This window comes from Rhinolophus sinicus, chromosome 11 (genome assembly GCF_057876585.1).
Source record: "Rhinolophus sinicus isolate RSI-liver-muscle chromosome 11, RSI-T2T, whole genome shotgun sequence".
Lineage (NCBI taxonomy): Eukaryota > Metazoa > Chordata > Mammalia > Chiroptera > Rhinolophidae > Rhinolophus > Rhinolophus sinicus.
The window spans coordinates 1340965-1364890 of NC_142511.1; the positions used below are offsets into that span (position 1 = coordinate 1340965).

The following is a 23926-nucleotide window of genomic DNA, read 5'->3' on the forward strand; positions in this document are numbered from 1 at the left end:
TCACGTGAGAGCTGTGAGATTGGGAGAATTGTCCGCCGATGATTTTCTGGCTTTGTACTTTCAAATCATGGCTCTCCCCTGTTAGCTGTATCCTTTCCATGGTGAACACCAGACCACATGCTCATTCTGCCGTAGAAATCCTGCCCATTCATCTCAGCATCAGGACACGAGGCAATCAGCACAAATGGAGACGTTTCTGTGAACTATTCCACTAGGCGTGAAAGTGGGAAATGCTTCCGGGTAAATCTATCTCTGATTATTCCCACATCTTGTCCATGACCACCAGCCTGGGAACTGTGGGCTCAGTTTGGAAAACAAGGTTACATGATTCCAAAGATAGTACTTGAAAGCACCAACCTACACTTCTGATCAAAGGGTAAAAGAGCTAATACGCCTAATAGATGAAAAAGCTATTTTGAGTACGTACAAGATCACCATATTCCAATAAAACAATGACCAAATGACCAAAGAGGAAATACATGGTCAATTACCATACAAGTCACTCGACTTTAAAAAGGATGGATATTTTATCAAATTTGAAAGTAATTTTTAAATGATAATACATGACGTTGATGGCATGTACATTGCTTCTGAGAATATACATTCACACAAGTTTCAGGAAATTAGCCAACTTGGCAACGAGTATTAATAGCCTTAAAAATGGTTATCACACTGCATGCAGTCATTCTACTTCCGGGAAAGTAATCTGAACTAAATATACACGGAGTTTTATACACAAAGACATCACACTGCTTGTAAGGGGATAAAAGAAACAACATAAAGGGAATGGTAAGTGCATTATGGGATTATAATATAGAAAATGAAATACAGTATGTGCCGTTCTGTTATATTGATGGGAATATATATATATTCCCATCATATACAGAAATACAGACTGCCAAGTGAAAAGGGGCCTTTTATGTATAACATACAATACAATCTCAATCACACACACGTGTGTGCTCACACACACACACACACACACACACCACAGACATGGAACAGAGCTATGGAGTTAAACTAAATCCAATTATGAGCCATAATTTCAGAAGTGACACTACAGCACTTTAACTTAAATTGAAAATGCAATTTTAAAAATACTTGCTTTATTTTATAACCCACAAAGCAGAACATTTGTACCTACTTCTCTACTTCTAGTTGGCACGTTTGCGGCTGACGATGGTGGACCCGCGCTGTGTGCTGGAAGCGTCTGCTGTTACCCGGCTTTCAGTCGAGTGCAGTTCCGAAGAGGCGTCTCCGTGCACCCTCCGCGCCTCCCCCAGCCCGCACAGCTGGAGCATCTGCCCGCTGGTCTCCCAGAGGCAGCTGTGCTTCACTGTAAGGCTGTTTTAGGGGAGACCCTGGGCTCTGGTGTGAGGAAATGCACTATATAAATGCAAACTAGCCTGTTTTATTCATATAGTCGCACAAATAGAGGTCTACTTCATGCCAGCAGCTTTTCAAGGAAACTGGCTCTTCTCAGTATCGGTTACTGCTTCAGGAACTCCACCATCTAGTGGGCACAGCGATTTCTCCCCGAGACAACAGGTGCCTGCTGCAGTGCAGACGGACATTGGAAGTGTCACCTGGAGCCAATACTGGTCCATACAGAGGCTTGGGGGTTGTCTGGAGGGCTCATGCAATCGCTGCTTCAAGCCGACCTGGCTCTGGCTGCACCCACAAACATCTGGCTGCGAGGACCTGTGAGCCACTGTGCATACTCATCTCAGCAGTGGCCCCCACTCATGGGACCTCCAACGTGGAGACATGGTGAAGCCGGCAGGCTCCACAGGCAGGCTGACGTGGCGCTACGTCCTGGTTACACCGTGTGACGGCTCTGAGTCTGGAGTCCAGTTCTGCCGTTGGAAACCGAATGCACATTAGGGGTGTACAGGATGCTGAAATGGGCACACGTGACAGTCACTGAGCACATGCCAGCAGTGTCGCGGTACAATGCGCGTTACCTGCTGGAGTCAGTTGTGCAGCGTCCTCACTCATCACCGCCTAAGAAACATATGTAGAACCCTGTGCCACGGGCAGCGTGGGGATCAGTGTGGGGACAGGAGTCCCAGTGCCTGTACCGGCCTCTCCAACGTTGCAGAGATGCTAGACGGAAAACTAGTGAAGTCGCAGAAGCTAGAAGGTGAATGTTTAGCCGGCAGGGAGGATAGTAGAGAACAGACTGGAATTAGCGGCCCTGCAATGTGACTTCTGGTCAACCACAAAAAAGCTCGGGAGCACAAACATTAATTCGGATTCTGACGCAATAAAGCAGAAGAAGACGGACAGGAGTGAGAAGCCCACGGGGAGGTTACAGAGACCCTGCCCACGTATGTTGCCCAATGGTAGTGTTCGAATCCCAGGGTCCCTTAACCCACCGGATGGTAATTTAGATACTATTTCCTATAGACCATTCCTTAAAACAAGATTTCTCACGCATACGGTTCCCCCTTGGAATGTTTCCTGTGAGAGAGATCACATCACTTTTTAAAGCAGGAAGCTCAATCATTAACAGGCATAATTATTAGAAGCTTTATCTTTATAAGACTTGCAAGTCACCACCCTATAATTCTACCCAGCACTGAGCACCGTCACGTGTTTGCCTTACACCCTTTGTGTCCCAATATATTTCCCCTAATCCCCAAAGCAATACACATTTTACCCAATTTAAAAACCGAAAAAATGGGGAACATTAAGACATACACAGAAGGCAAGACAGGAACTATTTATAATCCAAAAGCCCAGATATGTTCCTAGTTCACAGTTTGCTATATTTCCACCTAATATATACATATGCATATATACACACATACTGTCACAATAGAGAAAATGCACTATATATATAGTCTCCTAGTTTCCTTTTCTCCCTAACAATAGAGTAAGAATATTGCCCGTAACATTCACCCTCACCCACAAGTGAGCAACCATTGTACACAAACCATTTATTGAAAAATTCATCTCTCTCATCAATGATTTGAAATACAACCTTCATCATATATTAAATGGCCACCTGTATTTGGATTGATTTCTGCACGCTCTCTCTTGTTCTCTTGATTTGCTTCTTTATACACCAGTACTAAACAGTTTCAATAACTATAACTTTGAATAACTATGAGGTGTAGTCCACACCCGTTTTCTCCTTCAGAAACGTCTCATACAAACCTCAGAATCAGCTTTCTTTTCCCAATCCATGTAATATTCTTAAAGCATTTCTTTTGAAATTGCAATAAAATTTCAGATTATTGAAGAGACAGTTAACATATTTACAACAGTAAATATTTCTATTTGAAAGAGTGCATCTTTCCATTTATGCGAGATTTATTTATGTCAGGGAGTTAGAGTTCTCTTAATATAGATTCTGAATATTCCTTAATAAGCCTCGCATTCAGTGTATTATCATTTTTGTTGTTATTGGCAATGACGTCTTTTCTTCCAAGAGATTTTTGTGCAAGAAAGGTTTTTAATTTTGAGTGTTAATTTTGTATTCTACTACTTGCTGAACTCTCATAAATTCTAGTTTTTTTTCCTTTTGAAGCTTTCACATATAGAAGCACATCTCTATGTGATGATAATTTTGCCCTTTCCTTTCCAAGTTGTATACCTTTTATTTCTTTCTCTTGTTTAATTTATTGGCAAGTCCGTCTAGATTCTACAACATTGTTTAATAACAGTAAGCATGGTGGCACAGATGGCTTAGGTTTGGCTAATTTTAGGGAAAATGTGAGTGGTGTATTTTTCCATTAAACCTAAAGCTGGATCTTAATTAAGACAGATCCATGGAGAGAGAGAGAGAGAGAGAGAGAGAGAGAGAGAGAGAGAGAGAGAGAGAGAGAGAGAGAGAAAGCGGGGGAGGGAGGAAGGAATTCTTTTTTAAAGTTAATGTCTTCATCAATAGTAATGACATATTTCATGAACTGCTTTTTTGTCATTTTTGAAGACTGAGCTTATATTTTTTAAACATCATGTGATTTTATTGCTAGATTTGCTAACAATGAACCAACCGTATGTTCCCAGGATTCATCTAACTTGGTCAAAATCAGTGTCTCATTACTTTCCTGTGACTCAGCTCCATCACTTGTGTTTCTTTTCTCAATCCTGTTCTCCACGTCCTTTATTGTGGTTGCAGGAGCATCTATTGCCCTTTTTCTGACGCTATTAATGTGACTTTCACTTATGAAGTTTCCCCCTTCTGTTGGACTCCAGACTCTGTCAGCTCAATTTTCATCCCATCCCGTTGTCTTATTTTTTCTTCAAGCCCTTGTATCCATTTTTTGAACTCTTGTGTCAAGAGGTGATTTCTGTTTTATTTCTTTGATTTCCTGGGGTTTTATTGACCTGTAATCGTCATCTGCTTCATGATGTAACTTGTATACTTTAATTTCTGCATCTTGTTTTTGTTTGCACATTTCTTTTTTTTCCCCTCATAGTGTCTAATGGTGACTATGTCTAACTTTTTTTCTTGTTATTACTTTGCATGTTTACTATTTCTTCACATGGTCAACTATTTGATGACACATCATGGAAGTAGATGGCCCCGCCCCTGAGTGCCCCCAGCAGGGCCCCAGGTAAATCAGCAGATGCCTGGATCCTGCACACCAGGTGCCCTCATGGTGCTTCTCCACCGGCCCTGGGCAGGTGAAGCCAAGCTCGGCCTTGCAGAGCCCGCGGGGCTCATAGGCGGGAGCCCAGGTGGTCCCCAGACCAGGTGTTTGGGGGCTGGCCACTCAGGTACTGGCCTTAAAAGTTGGAGTGCGTGGTGTGGGGCAGGGACCCTTCGCTGGTCAGGCAGAAGCTCCAGGTGTGAGTTTCCTCCCAGCTGGGGACTGGGGGTCAGTTGTCCTGTGGGGGTGGGTTTCTGGTGACATCTGTCCAGGCCCCTGCTCCCGCCTCCGTGTGGCCTGCTCTCCTTCCCCAGGCCTGCGGGTCCTTTTCGTTTTTCCCAAGGAAGTTGTTCCAACGCAGCTGCAGATCCAGGTGTCCTGGGAGGAGGTGAGGTTACCACCCTGTACGGGGCCATCTCGCGCTGAACTACCAGTGTGTTACTGGGTCATCTGTTGACAGATACGACCTGTTTCCAGTGTTTGACGATTACAAATAAAAGATGCAGTGAACATATGTAAAACCTTACGGACGCAGACATGACACGGTAGGTAACTGTAACATTTGCTTAACTTTAAATTTTAAAACACTGCACAGTTGTGTCCCCAAGTTGTGGCTGTACAATTTCAGATCTTACCGGCCGCGCGTGAAACTGCCAGTTCTTCCCTATTCTTGCCAACATTAAGATGGTCCGTCCTTTTAAAATTATTTATGTTTTTGAACGGACTTTATCTTTTAGAGCAGTTTTAGGTTCCCAGCAAAATTGAGAGGATGGTTCAGAAATCATCCCTGAACTCCTGCCCTCCACGGGGCACAGCCTGGCCCATCTCCACACCCCCGGCCCACGGCACTTTGGTTAGAAGTGAAGAATCTACGTTGACACATCATCACCCAACACCCACAGTTCACCTCACGTTTCACTCTTGGTGACGTACAGTCTACGCGGAATGACATGTATTTATCATTATAGACGCACACAGGGGTTTTCACTGCCCTAGAAGTCCTCTGTGCCCCACCTGTTCCTCCCTCCTGCCCCACCTCCCACCCCTGGCGAGCCGGGTCTTTTCACTGTGTCCAGCATTTTGTCTGTTCCTGTGTCATGTACTTGGAGTCTTACAGTAGCTGCCCGCTCGGACTGGCTCCTTTCATTTCCGTTTCTTCCATGACTTTGCAGAGCTTCATCGCTTAGCTCTCGTGTGTGTCTGTGCTGACAATATCCCATCGTCTGCATGGATCACAGTTTGCTTATCCATCGCTTGCTGAGGGACATCGGCTGCTTCCACGTTTTGACAGTTATGAATAAAGCTGCTGTAAACAGGTGTGGACGTAAGCTTTTGTGTGGACATAGTTTTCAGCTGCTTTGGGTAAATATCAAGGAGCAAGATTGCTGGGTCCTAAGGGGAGACGATGTGTAGTTTTGTTAAGAAATCGCCCAGCTTTCTTCCAAAGTGGCTGCTCATTGGTGTCCCCCCAGCAGTGCCTGAGGGGCCCGGGGCCCCACGTCCTCCCAGCACTTGGTGTTGTCAGGGTTCTGGATTGTGGCCCCTCTGATCGGTGTGTGGTGACATCTCACTGCAGTTTTAATTCCCATTTCCCTGATGACATATGATCGATCGTGGAGCATCTTTCCATGTGCTTATTTGCCATCTGTCTACCTTCCTAAGTGAGGTGCCTCTGAAGTTCTTTGGCCCATTTTTACATCAGGCCATTTGTGTTTGTTTTCTCATCACTGAGTTTTCAGAATTCATCGTGTATTTTGGATAACAGTCCTTATCAGCTGTGTCTTCTGCAGATAGTTCCTCCTAGTCAGTGGTCTGTCTTCTCATTCTCTTGATATCTATCTATTCTTGTCGCATGTGTCAGACAGTCTTTGAAGGGTCTGCCTGTGGAAGGTCCCTCTCTACCTCCGAGCTCTAATGCGGGCTTTTCTCTAATATTATATTGTTCTGGTCATGTCAAGAAATTCATGATCAGATTCAAGAGATTAGATCTCCAAGTTCAAATTGCCATAGTATCTGGAAGCTCTCAGCTGCGTATTTCATAAACTACGGTCACACCTTTTTAATATATAAATATATTTAATATATTTTTTCTATTTCTTGCTGTTTTTACTTTTTGGAAAGAAGAAGTAATAGTTTAATATGATTTTATGTGGACATATTATAATCCTATAAACGACGGTATACACTTTTTTTGCACTGGGCACTCTTTGGGGGCTAATTGCTAAGAAATCTTACATGTTAGAATTGGGAAAGATTTGGGAAATTGTCCTGAGCTTTTGTGATCATTTTTCGGACTCACAGATCTGGTGGCAGTAATTCCCTTCTGTCAAATAGCTTGTGCTCAACACCTTACGAGCATCCAGAGCAAAAGTTTGTTTGGGAAGCAAATTACACCCTATGTGGGTGACCCTGAAGCCTCCTGAACTAACTGTGCCCCCTCAGTTATTAATAAGCGTCATTTCCATTTCCAAGCAACCGAGATGTATTGAGTTGGGAGTCCCTAAGTGCGAGAGGGTCCAGAAATAGCTTTGACTTTTCCTTTTTTTAATTTACCTTGTGGGGCTGTGGGGCTGAGCAATCCTTTAGTCTGTCAATATCACCAGCTCCAGCGCCACGTGAAGAGAGGCTGGGGAGGGAAGAGGTGGCGGGGTGGGGGAGGTTTAGCTGAGAAGATGGAATATCTATTTGACACAGAAGAGGGTCCTCAGAAGTCTGCAGGGCTGAAATGTCCAAAGCAGCCGTGGAGAAAAAACTGAGTCATCAGAATTTTGACATTGACAAGGTTCCACTACACACAAGATGTGTGACTTCTCCTAGCTGCCAACTGTTACGCCACGGACTCAGGCATTTTCTGTTTCTGTCTTTAGTCTTTGGTAAATTTAATTGTTCTATTTTATTTTGCTTTTTTGCAGTGTCTCTTCATTTTCCTTTATTGTTTTCATTGAACAAACTTATACTCGTGTGCATTATGTCTTTAAAACTGTGTGTCTCAGTAGCCTCATGAAGTCATGTTTTTCTTACCTAATTTGGAGGACTATTCAGGAGATCAAAAGAAATAATGCCTTAAAAATATTGTGAAAAATAGGAAATAACACAAATATATGTCATTTCTTTAACCAAAATTACAAAATTGATGCAATATAATATATGGTCCAGACACCAGTATAGTATCCATTTATTATAATTTTGAAACAAAGCAGGTATATTTTATGCACAAAATGCACAACCCTACTTTTTTGCAGAGAGTTGTTTTGTTTTTTTCCAATTTCCTCAAACATTATCATTCCTAACAGGAAGAACTGCATGACACCATTTGCTTCCCTCATCTTATGCAGAGTGTTTGGGGGCAGAATTCAACCTCTGGCAAGGCTGTTGTGAAACACTAAGCATCAGCTTCTAAATGGGAGGAAAATTCTCATATTTCAGTATAAAACATGCTGTGGGAAAACCAACACGGAACGGTGCCGTGGAAATACCACCACGTTCAGTATGTATGGACCACTCACGACCTGTGTGCTGACACATTTGTAAAACACAGAAGAAGAAAAAAAAGCTCGGAAATCAACGCTGTGTGTCTGTGCAGCTACACAGAACAGGCCCGTACGTGTCTTCCTGGCTCGAGGCACAAGAAGGACAAACAGGGAGTTCCCAGTTCGTCAGGGTGCACACGGCAGCCAGAGGCCACCTGACGACTGAGCCCCTGAAATGCCGCCAGTGCAACTGAGAAAGTCAGTCTTTGATTTTTTTCATTTAAAAAACCTGAGGCCGTGTCAACTGTTCCTGTGAAACACAACCTCCCTGGTCAGGTAGGACTCCATCCATGTAAGTCACTGAGGACTTAGCACCCAAATCAAGATGCCCTGCAAGTGGCAAACTGACACGAGAGTTCGAACCTGGTGCAAAAAATGCCGACTGGCTCCCTGATGGTTTTATGTTGGCCGCAGTCTGTGGCGGTCTGCAGAATGGCGCCCGCGGTGCCAGGTCCCACAGCCTGGCAATTGTACATGTCTCATCACTTGGCAGGTGTGGGAGGGACTCTGAGGTGAGGAGCCGGGAGGTCGGGGATGCTGCAGGTGGGCTGCAAAGGAGACAGGGAGGGACACGTGGATGTACGCAAAGGAGGGGCAGCGTGACCACGGCAACAGAGAGGGAGGGATGCAGCCACCAGCCTGTGAACCGGCAGCCGCAGAGGCCGGACAGGCAAGGCAGGGAGTCTCCCACCCGCCTCCAGGAGGGAGGCCCTGCTGAATCCTGGGTTCGGGCCGGGAGAAAGCGACTTCAGACCCTGGCTTCCAGGACTGAGCAAGAACTGAGGGAGAATAACTTCCATGGTTTCAGTCCGCCAAGCTTGTGGTCCTTTGTTACAGCAGCCCCAGCAAACCGACATACTCACTGAATTCATAGTATTTTGGACGTATGCAGCTAACTGTATGTAATATTATTTAAACATTAATTTCACCTCTTTCCTTCTGTTTGCTCTTTTTATGTGACTTCCTGAAAATGTAACTGTACTCGCGGACCTCTCATTAAATTTCTGCAGGACAGTGCTGTCCTAGATGGCGGCTCTCTACAGGACATGGGACTCACAGCCTGTCACCCCCACAGCGGGGAAGGTCCCCGAGCATTACAGGGGCAGCGTCCACCCAGGGAGAGTCTCCCGCAGCCTCAGCTCTCTGTGCTCAGACGCTCTCACTGCCGCCGAACAGCTGATCTCTTGCATCTGGGAAATAAAGACCCAGCCCAGCAAGTCTTCAAAATTAAGGTTTCTCTGCAGTTTATCTGTTTTCTCTGTTATTTTGCAGAAGGTTCTCCATGTAAACGGAAGCATCCCAAAGAAAGCGCTCCCTCCCTTCCTCCTTTTCTTTCCCTTTTCCCCCAAAACTCTTTTCGGGACAGAACACAGGAAGTGCACAGGACTGGTTCTTTCTTTGGTCTAATAAGCACCTCTTGCTCCAAGACGAGAAGGCTAGGAACATGGCAGCCACGCAGCCTGTGAGGGCGGCCCCGCACGTCCCCAGACGCCGCGCTCATTTGCACCCCGACACACACCGCAGAGGAGAGGTCATTTCAGCAGCGATTAGAATGCAGGGTTCGCACTTGCACAGCGCTGTTTGGCTTCAAAGCGTTTACAATATAAACTGGTTTTAGTGCTGCCCTCGTGAACCACCGTCTGAGGCTGAGATGGGGCCTGAGTGGGGGTGGGGAGGGAAAACGTGTGGTGCGGGGCTCCCGCTTCCTGGCCTTCCCACTACGTCTGTCAGCCGATGGGACAGCAGCCCGACAGCCAGCACACAGGAATGAGGTCACCTGGTGCAAAGAGTCTCCGCTGTTACTCTGAACATGACCCAACAGAAGGTCTGCAGAGAGCAAAGCCCTGACTGGCTGGGTCTGTCCCTTCCAGGCCTGGGACAGGGGGCCGGCATGGCCGTGCTGGGCCCTTCTCGGAGGCAGAGAGCCTCTGCGGAGCTACGTGCTGTCTTCTTGTCTGACGCCTGCTCGTAGGAGGGACAATAGGACCAGAGAATGGCAGCGCCTTTTCTGATCCTGGAAGGAGCACTGGGTTATGGAAAACTCTCCTTTCTGGCTTCAGACGGACTGAGATCTCTTCTGAAGCACCACCCGGGAGAGCTCAGCTCACCTTCCGCTGTGGCTCCTCCTGTGTGTCTGCCTACGTCTCCTGTAATGACAATGCCACCCCGATGACATAGAACGCCGCCTTTGAGCCGTCCCGTCTCATGCCTCACTTGAAATCCTACGTCCGACGTGCTCACTGACTCTATGAAATGCCTGTCGTTTCCAGAGCTGCTCACCTCGTGGCCCCAGTCGCATCTTAAGTTGACATGACAATGGCCTTTTCACAGACCATTCGCCCTGGGACCCCTTTCTTCCCTGCTCCCCCACCACCCTCTCGTGGGATCGCCTCTTTATCCGCACAGCCAAGACCTAACACGCTTCTCCACTCCGTGGCTCTCTGTTCCATTAGGGAGAAGCTCACACAGCTCACTTTGGCATTCAGCGCTCGCCAGGGTCGGACCTCACCCCACTTTTCAACATCTCCGACGTAGCCAACCCTCCAAACAAGCACGACTTCCTGTCCCCGTCCAAGCCGTCCCTCCCTGCCGTGCCCAGGATCCTGTCCATGGAACGCCTTCTCTGTGTCGTGCCCTCCCCTTCCATTATCCGCACCTTCAAACAGTTTCTATCCGTCTTTCAACACCCAGAAGCAACCACTTTTCTCCGTGAAGCCACCAATGGTCCCTTCTGTTGACACGACCCACTCTCCCCTGTTTCCTGAGCATCTCAAGGGACACACCACATCCTGCTTGGGTCACGGCACCGGCACCTCCCACGTCCCACGACTGGGGGCTGTGTCTCCCTCCTGCTGCTTTCCCTGTGGCCTAGCTGATGCCACGTGTTCACCGGGGAGGAGAGAACGGGCAGGAATGGGCTGTGCCACGCTGGGCTTCATGAGTCAGCACTGTGGACACGGCTGCCACTGGACAGAACCTTCCTGGGAATGTGGGAGCCGAACGGCTGAGGCAGGACCCCAGAGCACAGGGTCGTGAGCTGGAGGCTGGCAGCAGCGCTGAGGCTGAGCGCCTGGCTGTGTGAGTGGCATGGCGGCTTTGCTCCCATCCTGCTGGAAGCCCTCCAGGGGGATTTGCTCTGACAAAAGCAGTTCTGTGCACATGATTATCTTTTTTTCCAAACGCCCGGGTAGGAGGCTGGTAATTACTTTGGGGCCCATCCGGTGTAATTACAGGATAACCCACAGATACCTCTAAGTGCTACGTCATTACACGGCAGTGTCCCAGTAAACTCCTGCAGGTTTCTGTGGGTGCTTGTACCCCAGGGCAGAGATTGGTGGCACTGAGGACTTCCACCATCACGCCCACATCTCAGCTGCAGACACTCCTCATTTGCAGAAACAAACTACAGAGAAGCTGCACACTTTAGCACGGAAAGAGGCAGCAGGCTGTGAAGTTTGGGGTGGAGGCTGTGCCCCAAACTCCTCCCCACCCTGAGGGGATGGCGGGAGGACAGGCCTTCGGCCCTCACTGTGTCACAAACCTGCACAGAGAGGACTAAAGCAAGGATACAGTTATCAGCTATCTACCCGGTTTCTCGAAAGAACCAGGAGGAGAATACCAGCAAAATCCACCACAGCAGTAACTCGCATTAGCATGGAAACAAAAAGTAAAGAACCAAGCTGGTGGTTTTGTCTTTCTCACTGTATTATATGAACATGTGAAGAGCATTCAAAATGGTTTTCTCACCCTTAAATCTCTTATCGTCCTCAAGTGCCTAAAATGGGACCTTCTTCATCTAAGACATCCAATAAATAAGGAACAAATAAATGGAGGATGGATAAAGGGAAGTGGGGCAAAAAGTAAAACGAGGGAGGGCAAAAGGAGGGTGGAAGGAAGGAAGGAAGAAAGAAGAGAAAAGGAGGGAAGAAGGGGGGAAGGGAGGGATAGAGGAAGGAGGGAAAGGAGAGAAGGGGAAGGAACAAGGGCTTGGGGGGAAACAAATCCCATGCTTATTTTGCTTCCACGGCTTTGCTTATTTCAAAAGAGCAATCTGGAAATGAAAAGTACATACGAGAGGAGGGATCCAGCCCGAAGTACGAGTTCAGACCAAATTAAAATACCAAGGGGGTAAGATATAGCTGGCTTGGGCCAGACGCAGACAACGAGATGGAAGTAGAGACACACGCAGGAGAATAGAAAAATAATTTGGAGAGAGAAGAATTAGATTGCAAGGTTGGCAGACTTCAAGACCAGGGAAATCAAAAGGGAAGCTGATTTTTATTTGAGGAAAAAAATAAATAAAAATGACTTCAACTTTCGGTCCTTTAATTCAGTGATGACAATGTGAGACCCAAATAGAAACGTCGACAGGGTTTTGGGAGATAAGGGAATTCTCTGGGGAAGAGCATTGGGCTAGAGAAACAGGTGTGGGGTCGTGACTGGAGAGGGTGGCAGAGTCAACGGAAGATGAAGGGTTCCCGAGGGGAAAGCATGTAAAAGAGACACGAACGAGCGTCAGTATAAACGTGGGTGTATGGGAATTCCCCACACAGAGCAGAGACTGTTTTATTCACCACCACAGCACCTAGAAAACGGCTGGTATGTAGAAGACAGTACCTACATTTAATGCTTGAACGAATGAATGACGCCTTCAAAGGGAAAGGCCAACTACGGGGCACGCCAGGGAGCTCCCAGAAAAACAGGACTCTCCCGAGCTGCTCATGAAAATCTCTATTCCTGGCTTGTGTCTAACTCTGAAAGAAGCACTGGCTGATTCTGCTAAGAAGACCTAGAGCAGAAAAGCCATGTGGGTTTCGTGCCACCGCCTCCACCAGCGGACTTACGGGGCTGCCCCGAGTGCTGTGGTGAGAAGGTTACATGACCGTGAACCCTGAATGCCTGAGTTCTGAACGCACTTCTCAGTAGTTTCTGGAAAGCGTGTCCTGGATCTCAGGCATGGACCCCGGGCCCCTGGCAGCGTCTGAGCCTTCTCTCCAGCCCTCCCAGACCACAGTGGACCCTGGACCTCAGACACACTGAGCCCTGGGTCTGCACTGAACATTCTTTGTCCAGGGATGACCAGGCACCGTGGGTACCACAGAGGCAGGGGACATCTCGTGGCCCCACAGATGGGCCAGTTCCCTAGGAGTCAATCGGCGAGCCAGCCTAAGCAGCCAGGGGAACGGGAAGGTAAGGACGTGAGACGGAAGTGAGGAAAAACGGATTTAAAAACAAAAAGTGTGGTGAGGAAGCTGTACAGGACGACGTGCCCCAGGGCTTCGCCCATTGTCCTGTATCATCCCACACTGAGGCTGTAACCTGATTTCTCATGACGGCTGAACTGGATGTGTGAACACAGCAGCCAGAGCGCTCCTTCCTCAAAGGACCACCCGCCCGAGGACCACAGGGCGCAGCTTCCGTGTCCAGAGGAAGGAAACGTGGCCTGTGAGGGTGAAGCGGCCAGTCCTGGGGCAGACGCCACAGCTCCCCATTGACATCCATCGCCTGTACTTAACTACAGGATATTAGCAACTATGCATTAAATTTCAAGTTTTAAAATTATTAGCGCCTCATCCAACAAGTCTGTAACGACCCCTCGGGAGGAGGGATTGGAGTGAATTTCGTTTTGCCTACATTTTCACAACGAGCACGTAATATTTTACGTTCGGGTATGTTTAGTTTTTATAGAAAGCTATTCTGGAATGTTGTAAAGTGCTGAGAGTGGTGATGGGTCCGTGGGGTTCATTCCACAAATCTCCGAACCCCAGAGAGTCTCCTGCTGACTCGAGAGCACACAGTCTTAGAACTGGAGATTTCAGAACTGCCCCCAGCGCCTTCTTTTCTAGGTGCGAGAATGGCTAATGTTATCACATGACAAGGTAGAGGAGAAACAGTGGGGACACCAGCCATCCCAATTTGCCCCGGTCTCAGGGATTCCCTGAGACCTTCAACTGGGATGGAGGCAGTCACCCTGGGGACAGACACAGGAAGGCTGAATTTCTCATCCAAGGTCACACAGCAAGTGCATAACACAACCGGGCGAGAAACCAGAGCTCCCAGTAACTAGTCCGGGCCTTTCCAACTAAACCACTGCTTGTTAGATCTGGAAACACAGAATCAGACCCATTGTACGATCTCATGTGCTTGAGGCAAATGGATGGCATACGGGCAAAACAAACAAACAACAACAACAACAAAAACCGGCAATGTGATTCTACCCTGCTCCATCCTCTGTGTCCCGACTTACTCGTTTTCCAAGGCACTCTCAGCCGCAGCCACGACAGGTGGCCGCCTCGTGCCGGCCGGAGGCTGGCTGGCCCGTCTTTATCTCCCTGGCTCCAGCTGTCTCCCACGTAAACAACACAGGCCCACGCACATCCGCACACACACGATTCTGTAATAGTAACATTTATCTGGCACACGTTCCATTTATCTTTGGCAAAAAGCTTCAGACCCAAACTATCTTAAGTGATCTCAGAAAGACAGTGATAAGTACCTTCCCGTCATTATTGCTCCATTTTATCACAGGGGCGATAGCAGTAATGGTGGCGGGAACCCCATCAGGTCCACTTAACACGGCTCATTTTCAAAAGCCACTCGATGCCTCATGACAGTCTGGCCGTGTGGTATGAAAAGAGCTCTTAACCCCAATGATCTGAGGAAGACTCTGCGAGGGGAATGGAGGCCCTACAGTCAGAGGCGAGGCGGTGGGAGAAGGGGAGGGACAGAAGAGACCATTGATTTTATGACAAGGGGCAGAACCACTGTCAAAACTCAGCGGCGCAAACTCAAGGGCTGTTTCAATCAGCCATTTGCGAGCGGCTTCCTCAGACGCTGAGGCGCACGAGCTTCCGGTGATTGTTGGTTCTGTGTGTTCTTGTTTCCACGTACTTGTGTTTACTCCTAATGCTAAAGGAGGAAATCTAAAATTAGTGTCGCTGTTTGCAATTAAAGTCATCAAAGAAGACCCGCGACACTTCACTCAAGAAAGGGCTTTATGACGCTGTGACCTGGATAGCAACACCAGGCTGGACGGGGGTGGGCGAGCCTGTGCAGCCACCTGTCACTCACACACCCCGACACGAGGCCGCCTGACATGGCCTCCTTCCCTGCAACCTCACAACACGTCTGCGATTTACTTGGCAGGTGTGGAAACTATTACCAAAGCACACGGGTTCCTGGAGACAGAGCACGTGATGAGAGCCGGGGCGAGAGGAAGGTAACGGCTGGAGAGAAAGGTCAGGAACTCTCCCTGCCTGCACCTCTCGCGTCCTCAAAGCTGGTGCTGCCTGAGAACCCTCAGACTGAAGGCACAGAAATATTCACAGCGGTAACACGGTGATTAATGGCCGCCTCAAGGGCCAGAGGGCCTGGTTCAAAACCCACTTCCGCCGTTTCCTGGCCCTGTGACTCAGCCTCAATGTCTTGGTCGGCAAAGTGGGAATAACGGACCCTATTCCATAATGGTGCTGTGAGATGGAAGCTAAATGGCCACGTGGGGAGCCCAGCACGGCGCCCGGGACATGGGATGTCCGACATCAAGACGATTAGGATCAGATTAACCCAGGTGACGTAGTATCTCTGAGCTTGATTTTTTCAGCATGTTTCTTAATGAGTCCATTCACTTCTGATCCATCTCAAAACGTAAGTTTGCCACCAAATGACTGCAGGGCACCACAGTTTATTTTTGCTTGTTTTGTTTTTGTTTCTGTTTTTTTGCTTCCACATTTTACTCAGACTCATGTGACTTAAAATTACACAAAATTAAATGGAGGCGAAACGGTAGCCTCCTCAGGAACATCACCGTGACCCTGTGACGTTTTTCCATTACAGTTGACACTCCCTGCTATTTTCTATTATTTCAGGTGTACACAAGGGTTTTTGTTTTTAAGAGTCTTTGCACCTGTGTTTGTGCACAGGCTCCATCACCTGCGGGCCTCACGACCGTGACAAAGCACGGTCACCACAGTTCATACCAAGGACAGCACCACACGAGGCTTGGAAGGTCCCAGTTCGGAGAATGATCTGGGTTTGAATATTCACCGCACCCCTTCCTCCCGGTGAGATGGCTTATGTCCTCCCTGCACCGGCCCTGCTCCCCATCCTCCAGATTGCAAACTCAGTACCACGTCCCCAGGCCTCCCCAGCCCCCGTTTCACATTCTCATTGCTCCCTGGACGTATCCCTGGCAACAGCTGTCAGCATTATTATGAAATAACTACGTAATCACTGCCCATGTTTTCTAGGAAGCCACAAGCTCCAAGAAAGCAAGACACACATCAATTTTTATTCATGCCAGTGTCCCCCTGGCTGGCACACGGTAGGTGACAGTTGTTAAATGAACGAAGGACTTTGAATGGAAGAGTGATGTGATCTGAATTACATTTCAAAAGGATCACACTGGCTGCTGTTTTAAGAAGAAACTTTAAGAGGACATGGGTGGGAGCAAAGAAACTAGTTAGGAAAGTGCTGCAATAACTTACGTGAGAGACGTTGGTGGCGTGGGCAGCAATGGTAGCGATGGACGTGGCGAGAGGGGACTGGCTCTGTATGTAATTGCGAATGAATTTGCTGTTGGGTGTGAAAGAGAGAAAGGAACAAGGAGGAATCCAGGGTCTGGGGCCCGGGCCACTGGATGGACGACCAGCATCACCTTAGACGGGGAGAACTGCAGAGGGGCAGACGGGCTGCAGTGGTGCGGGGGTCCCGCCTGGACGTGTTAAGTTATTGTGCCTGTCAGACATCCAGAAGGAAACAGCGCGGAAGCCACTGGACGCCCACATCGGTGGTCTGGAGGGGAGACACAGAGCTCATAGTCATGACACCGGATGAGTCAAAGACAACACAGCCTAGGAACGAGCTCTGGAGCAATCCCACGTGAGAAGTCAGGCGGTGACGACAAGGAGCCGTCAGTGGGGAACCTTCCAGAAGCCAGAGTGATGAACCACGTGAAATACAAAGCATGACGATCACTGGGAACATGGTAAGAACCGACCCAGAGGGAACCAGTGGGGCAAATGCCTGACGTAAGTGGGTTTAAAAGGCAACGAGACGTCACTGGGAAGGCCAGCCACACTGAGGTGCCATTTCACAGTCGCTGGAAGAGCAAACACCAGAGGTGCTCCCACCACACAGTGGGGAGGATGTGGGACATGTGACGCTGTCATGGGTCCCTGGCTGGAATGTCAGGCGTCAGAATCACACTACAGGATTGTTCAGCAGCTTCTCCTGAGTGAAATGCACGCTAACCAGGACGCCCTGCACAGCCACGCAGGGCACAGACCCGCCCCTCCCCTGCCACGGGCACCGGGGTGGTGGCCTCGATGTCACCGCGTCCTCTGCCAGAGCAGACTCCCAACCTCGGGCACACGGGGTGCAACCATTAATGTGGGGAATACGTTCCTTCCTGTCCTGAACAGAAAGTGGATTTAGAACAGTTTCTATTCACACAGAGCAGACAACATCATACACTTAGAGCTTGGCTCCCGAAGCTGTCTCGCTCCTTCCATCATAACTCAGTGAAAAGACACTTGAGCGGGTGGCTATCCCACAGGAAATTGCAGCAACCCCCAGTACGTTACATGGACTGGGCCGAGGCCACAGGGAGGCACACGCACGCGGCCCCCATGGGGAGACAAGGGGGCACCCCCGTCTGCACAGCCTGCAGTCCAGGGCTGGGGCTGTGCCAGGACGCCCTCGTCAGAACAAAGACAGACTACGGCACTTCGCACTCCTACCACAAAGGATAAAGTACGATTCCCGGAGGTCCCGGCAGCTGTGTGTTCCCCACCTGGGAATGTGGCTTTGGCCCCCACACAGACGGACGCACAGCCTGCAGTGAGGTCTCGGGGAGGAGACAGCTCTTTAGAAGGTGCCTGCTGTCCTGCCGTGTGGGCCACACGGCTGTGCCGTTAGGAGTCTTGGTGGTGGGAGGAGACGGCCTGCAGAGCCGGGGACAGTCACATCGCAGCACCCTGGGCTGCCAGACTGTGCCATCTGTCATGCCTCCCAGCCCTGATGGAGCAGAGACCTGACCACACAACACCAGGCGACTGTGCCCCTGGAACTTCCCCTCGTGGGCCGGACCCAATCAGACCCACCAGTTGTGAGGGATGGAGGTGGCCCCTGGGACCGAGGACAGCAGGGCAGCGCACAGGAGTGGGGTGCACAGCAGACACCCGGACTCCCGCCGGCGCCGCCACTGCTGTCCCTCTGCGCACTGTGGGGTTCCTACAGGAGCAGGGAGCCATCCAGGGAGGTTTATAAAGGGATGAGCTTGGTAGCGGGTGAAAACTGGGAATGGCAGCAGCCGCACTGTGGCCTCACACAGGCAACACAATCCTCCGACGAGTGGGGCTGGGACCGAGCGCCTGTCCACGCCCTCTGTGCTAAAAAGAAGCGACCCACGACAGAGGATGTAACACTCACGGCCGTGGCAAAGAGCTGACCGGCTGGGAAGGGCCTGGGAGGACACAGGCTGGAGTATGGAGGACAAAGGAATCTTGAGAAAAGACATGAAAGAAGACACAGGATGTGTGTGCAGTGTGACACCCTCAGACGCGCCCACCGGGAAGCACTCGGCCACACACACCGACGGAGCCGGCAGCCGCGTGGCCGGGGTGACAGACAGGAGGTCGCGCGTGGGCTCAGTGGCAGGAATTCTGGTTACAAAGGCTGCTCCAGCTCCTGCTGCCGCTGAAGGTCCTCACTGACAGCAACGGAACTCACACCGCCCCCAGCACAGCACAAGGTCTCATTGGCCGTCTGGACACGTGCAGACACGCGAGTGACACTGGGCCCCGTGTCCCGGAAGGGTCATCAGTGCATCCTCACTGGGACTCGCGCCTGCGTGGTCTGCCTTTCTTGCTCATAGAGCCTCTGTCAGCCCCTCTGGCGGAGCAAGGACCCATGTCACTCACGGCATCCAGGAACGCGGACCCTGGGCCGGCCACCCGCCTGCGGGCAGAAGCAGCTGGTCCCGGGGACGTGGGAATGGCCTGCTGAGGCAGAGTTACGGCTGCAGAGAAGGCTGTAATTTTGAGCAGGGGTTGGCAAGCCCCGTCCGCCACCTGTTTTTGCAAATAAAAGTTTTATTGGCGCACGGCCGCCCTTCCTCGTTCGTCGTCCGCGGCTGCTCTCACGTACGAGCACAGGTTTGAGCCGTTGTCACCGAAACCATATGGCCCACAAATCCTGAAGTCATTACTGTCTGGCTCTTCACAGAAGTCTGCCTACCCTGGTCCAGAGGATGCAGCACCAGCACCCAGGACACCTGCTGGGTCCCCAACACGAAGACACGCGGCTCTGGGAACCCAGGGCTTGAGGCCCGAGCGGTCTCCCCATCAAGCCCATAATCACGGGCCTTGGTGTTTCGTGTCCCGGCAACTCAGGGCTCCAAAGCGCACGACTTTATCAGGGGACAAGAGCCCCACTGAATCGCAGGCCACTGCATGGAAAAGTGCGTCTGGGTGACAGGAAATGGAATGGCATCACAGAGAAACGAGTCTTCTAAATGGCTCTGCCAAGGAGGACCTGCCCCCCACTGCCGAGGAAAATGCCGTCCAAAGCTCCTTCAGTTTCTCCCTCAGCTGTAGAAAGTGGGCTCAGCCAAGGTCACGACCTCCACGGAGAGGCCACACCCAGGGAGGTGGCAAAGCAATGGTACCGAGTTCCGGCCGTCTGGTGTGACACGTCTGGGATATTATAATATAATATAAATACCAGGTCTTATATTAATTTTTGCTCCAAAAGACACATTAGAGCTAATAGTCTGGCGAGGTCTTCTTTTTGGGGAAACGCAGTAGGTGCGTCCTTGGAACTGACAAACCCACACAGCCTCGCACCTTTGTGCCTCTTTCAAGGTCAGTTATCTGAAGATTGCAGATGACTGCACTCAAGCGGGAAGGAGATGGTGCCTGACGTTTCCAATGGGCAGACGCCGCGGCACATACGCACACGAGAGCCGAGCCTCCGGGAACGAGACATGACGTGGACAGAGCCCTTCCCAGCACAGCTGAGAAGGGAACCAACATGCTCCAAGCTCAGAGAAGAAGCAGAATGGCTGCTGGCCGGCAAGAATGATGCTGGGGGCAGGTGTGGGGTTTCTTAAGGAAGCAGTGGTTCGATACTAGACAAACTAACAAAGGGTCTTGGGTTCTGGTTTCCAGCTCTGTACAGCACAGGGCAGGTGAGGAGTCGGGAAAACTGATCGGGCGCTGCCTGCAGGGAGAACACAGCGGAGGCTCAGTGGCCTGGAGTCGCGTTTGTGTGTAACTAACTCATCTGCCCAGTCGCCAGGCCCCCAGGACAAGTAAGCCAGTGTCACAACAGGCCACGTGACCTCGATGACTTGAAAGGGCCATTTAAACAAAACCCCAAGACCCACTGTTTCTCTCTACCCCTGGCCCCACAGCCTACACGACAATCCCAGCTCCCGGTAAAACAGCGCTTTTCATGTGCGGTGTCCGCGCTTGCTCTCAGCAGCCCCTCATTCCTACGCCAGGAGAGGACCCAGAGCAGCATGGACCATATGGGCCGCTCACTTTGCTTCTCTGAGACGCCATCGCTCAGTCAGCGACCCTCGTGTCCAGGGTACCCCGGTTTCCCCAAGCTGCCCGTCTGAGCTGTTGTCTCTCGCTCAGATGTGCTGTTCATGACACGCCTGTGAGTGACACTCTGGGTTCACAAAGCGCATTCCGCGAGCCCCTGCCTGAGTTTGCTTAGAAAGTGGAGCACTCAAGCAAGCAGGCCGACTGTTAGGACACGGAGAGCAGAAAGCAAGCGCCATCTTGCCTGTGGCTCCGCCTGAGCTCCTCCGGGGACAGGGCAGAGCCAGCTCACCTGGGAGGGACAATCTGCATGGTGACCTCTCTCATATGTACATTCTTAGTCTGTGTGGGCGGCGATGACACAAACCTCACAGACGGGTGGCTTAGGAACTACAGACATGACTTCTCACCATCCTGGAGGCCGGCTGTCCAAGGTCAAGGCAGATTCGGTGTCTGGTGAGACCTGCTTCCTGTGTCATGGACGGCGTCTCCTCACCGTGTCCTCACGGAGTGGAAGGGAGGAGGGAGCCCTCTTGGGGTCCCTTTATAAGGACACTGATCCCATTCACGAGGCTCCGCCCTCACGACCTCATCGCCTCCACAGGCCCCGCCTCTGACACCTCCACGTGGGGGTTAGGATTCCAGCACATGAATATTGGGGAAACACAGACTATGTACATATCACACATCTTGGCCCTGCAGCACCATAGGCTTTACGCCTGATACGTGGTTTTGTTAAATGCGCTGTGATGACAGACCCCATGTAAATGTGAGTTATGCCTACTGCCTGCACGTAGCTTTGCCACCATCTCCTAGAAGAACCATCAGACAACACAGTTTCCCAATCACCAGGGGACACACAGAATAGTCTTTCCCATATCAGACGTCAGAATAACTTGGGCGGCTACTATTTTATTGTTATTTTGACATCGTGCTCTGCCCTTCCCTCTGCGTCACCTCTACATGTAACACACAATTGCTCGGCGGTTACTTGGAGTCTGACGATTGCAAAGAAAGGGGATGAGTCTTCAATGGCCCTTCCCTCCTACAGCACAAGCAACTGCCTAGGAGGAGGGCCAGGCTGAAGGAGCCCGTCATGGTGGAAAAACCCAAGTCCACTCACCTGACCCACACTGAGAACAGGACAAGTGTGGGCAGTGCCGTGACCTTCACGTGGCTCCTCAGGACGCAGTGTGCAGACTTAGTGACGTCTGCAGGAAAACTGAAATAACGTCGCAGCAACAGTGTATAGAAATGAATACAAAACATAAAAAGGTACTGAGTTTAAACTGATTACGTATTCAAATTTCTAAGTTTCATAGGACAAAACACATCAACCACACAGCTGATCTGCCACGCACACCAGAGCTGCCTCGCAACGGGCTGCAGGGGTCGCCTCACAAAGAGGTGAGGACCCCAACACTGAACGTGTGTAATTGAAGCCAGACGGTAGTTTGTCAGGGACACGAAGAGAAGATTCCAGGCAATCTTGTCTCTTTCTCTCACATCGCCTCAACTCCTCTTGAGTAAATCCCATTGGTTCTACAGCCAAAATGTGTCAGTGCACTTTCTTCTCGTCATAGACGTGGCCACAGTTGTCTCCTGCCTCAGCGACTCCAACTGCCTCCTGTTCAGTCTACGCACCCTTTCTACCCAGACTTTCTTCTCGTCCAGACAATTGGACGTCACATAACGTCACTCTCCTGTCTACCATGCCGAGCATTTAGAATAAAATCCCAAACCTCGACGCTGGTCTACAAGGCTTTGAAAAACTTAGTTCCCTTCTGTCCTTCTAGGTAAGACGGGGAGAGATATGTGGACTGAAAGAAAAATGTGAGGATCGCCTTCTGTGCTGCGCTATGTTTCTCTCCCAGATCCGGTTGCTGCCTTTCTCTGCCAACGATTTACACCCCCAGCCGGGTCACCTGGCAGGCGGCATCACTGTACTCCCTTGCCAGCTGGCGACAGGAGGTGTTCACCAGAGGTCGGGCAGTGGAACGGAAAAGATGGGGCATGTTTTCCTTATTCGCTCAACACCCTAAGGGCAGCCCCATGTCTGTGGCTCTGCTTTTCCAGAACACCCCATTTTATTTCACCCCTTCCTGAGAAATGAGTCCCTTCTTTATCTTTCCAGCGAGCCACCCAGGAGCGCGCCTGTTTGCTGGGAGCCCGCCTTCTGTGTTCCCACACAGGCAATTGCTAGGGGCACTGAGACGGCCACGTTCTCCAAGACCAGAAGGTTTAAGACAAGATTCTTCAAGCAACCTGGAAAAGTTTAAGGAAAAGAGTTTGATTGTCAGAACCAAGGTAAAGATAGAAAAGGGAAAAATGAAGTGAAGCGCTAAGAATAAATCCACGGGGTAAGAGAACGGCAGTGGAAAGTGCGGAGCTCAGAAGACGCGGGAGAACGCAGGGACAGAGCTTGGGAGGTGCTGTAGACGGGGCGTCTCAGGCAGGGGTATGTTTTCTGCTCCTCAGAAAGGAAGACACTGTTTCTGCTTGTGGTTGGTTGACTCTCTGGCTGCGAAACTCGGGAATCAGAGGGCCGACTGTGTATTTATAGAAAAACTCCACGTCTAAGTGGACCCACGCCATGCAAGCCCATGCTGTTGGAGGCTCAAATGCATATTGTTATCATTGTCCTATTTTATTATTAGTTATTGTTGTTAATCTCTTACTGTGTCTAATTCACGAATTAATGATTTTTTTATTGTAAGCATGTGTGTCTAGGAAAAACATAGTATATAGAGGGTTTGGTTTCAGGGATCCCCTGGGGGCCTTGGAATACATCCCACAAACATAAGGGAAAAGACAGTATCTCACTTTTTGTTCCAAATGTAATCCTGCAAAAGCTGCAATTATCACTTCTTGGTGCCATGTTATAAGCCTGTTAATGTCGTGAATTGCATTTACCTGTCTAGCGTCACCTGAGCTGTGAGTTTCATTCCAAACCTGGCAGCCCAGCAGGACGTCCCATCCCAGATCGAGCAAACCACAATTTCAGGAGAGTGATTCCCAGGAATGTGCATTTTTAAACAGTCACCAGGGTGAGTCTGGTCATTGGCAGATACCTGACTGTTCCTAGTTAGATGTGCTAAGATCTGGGATTGCCTTTCTGGATTGAAGTATTTTGGGAGAGTTGCTTGCCTAGGGACCTAGTTAAACTCAGTGATTTACAATAGCACCGAGATGGTAAAGACAAAAGATTTGGATGGGGCTGTAAAAAGTCATACAGACACGTACACGC

At 49.9% G+C, this 23926-nt stretch overlaps 1 long non-coding RNA gene across 1 annotated transcript in view; it reads right to left on the reverse strand.

Moving 5' to 3' along the window:
- Positions 1-23926, reverse strand: part of LOC141569347 (uncharacterized) — a 450266-nt gene that overhangs the window by 319902 nt on the left and 106438 nt on the right. The window lies entirely within an intron of this gene.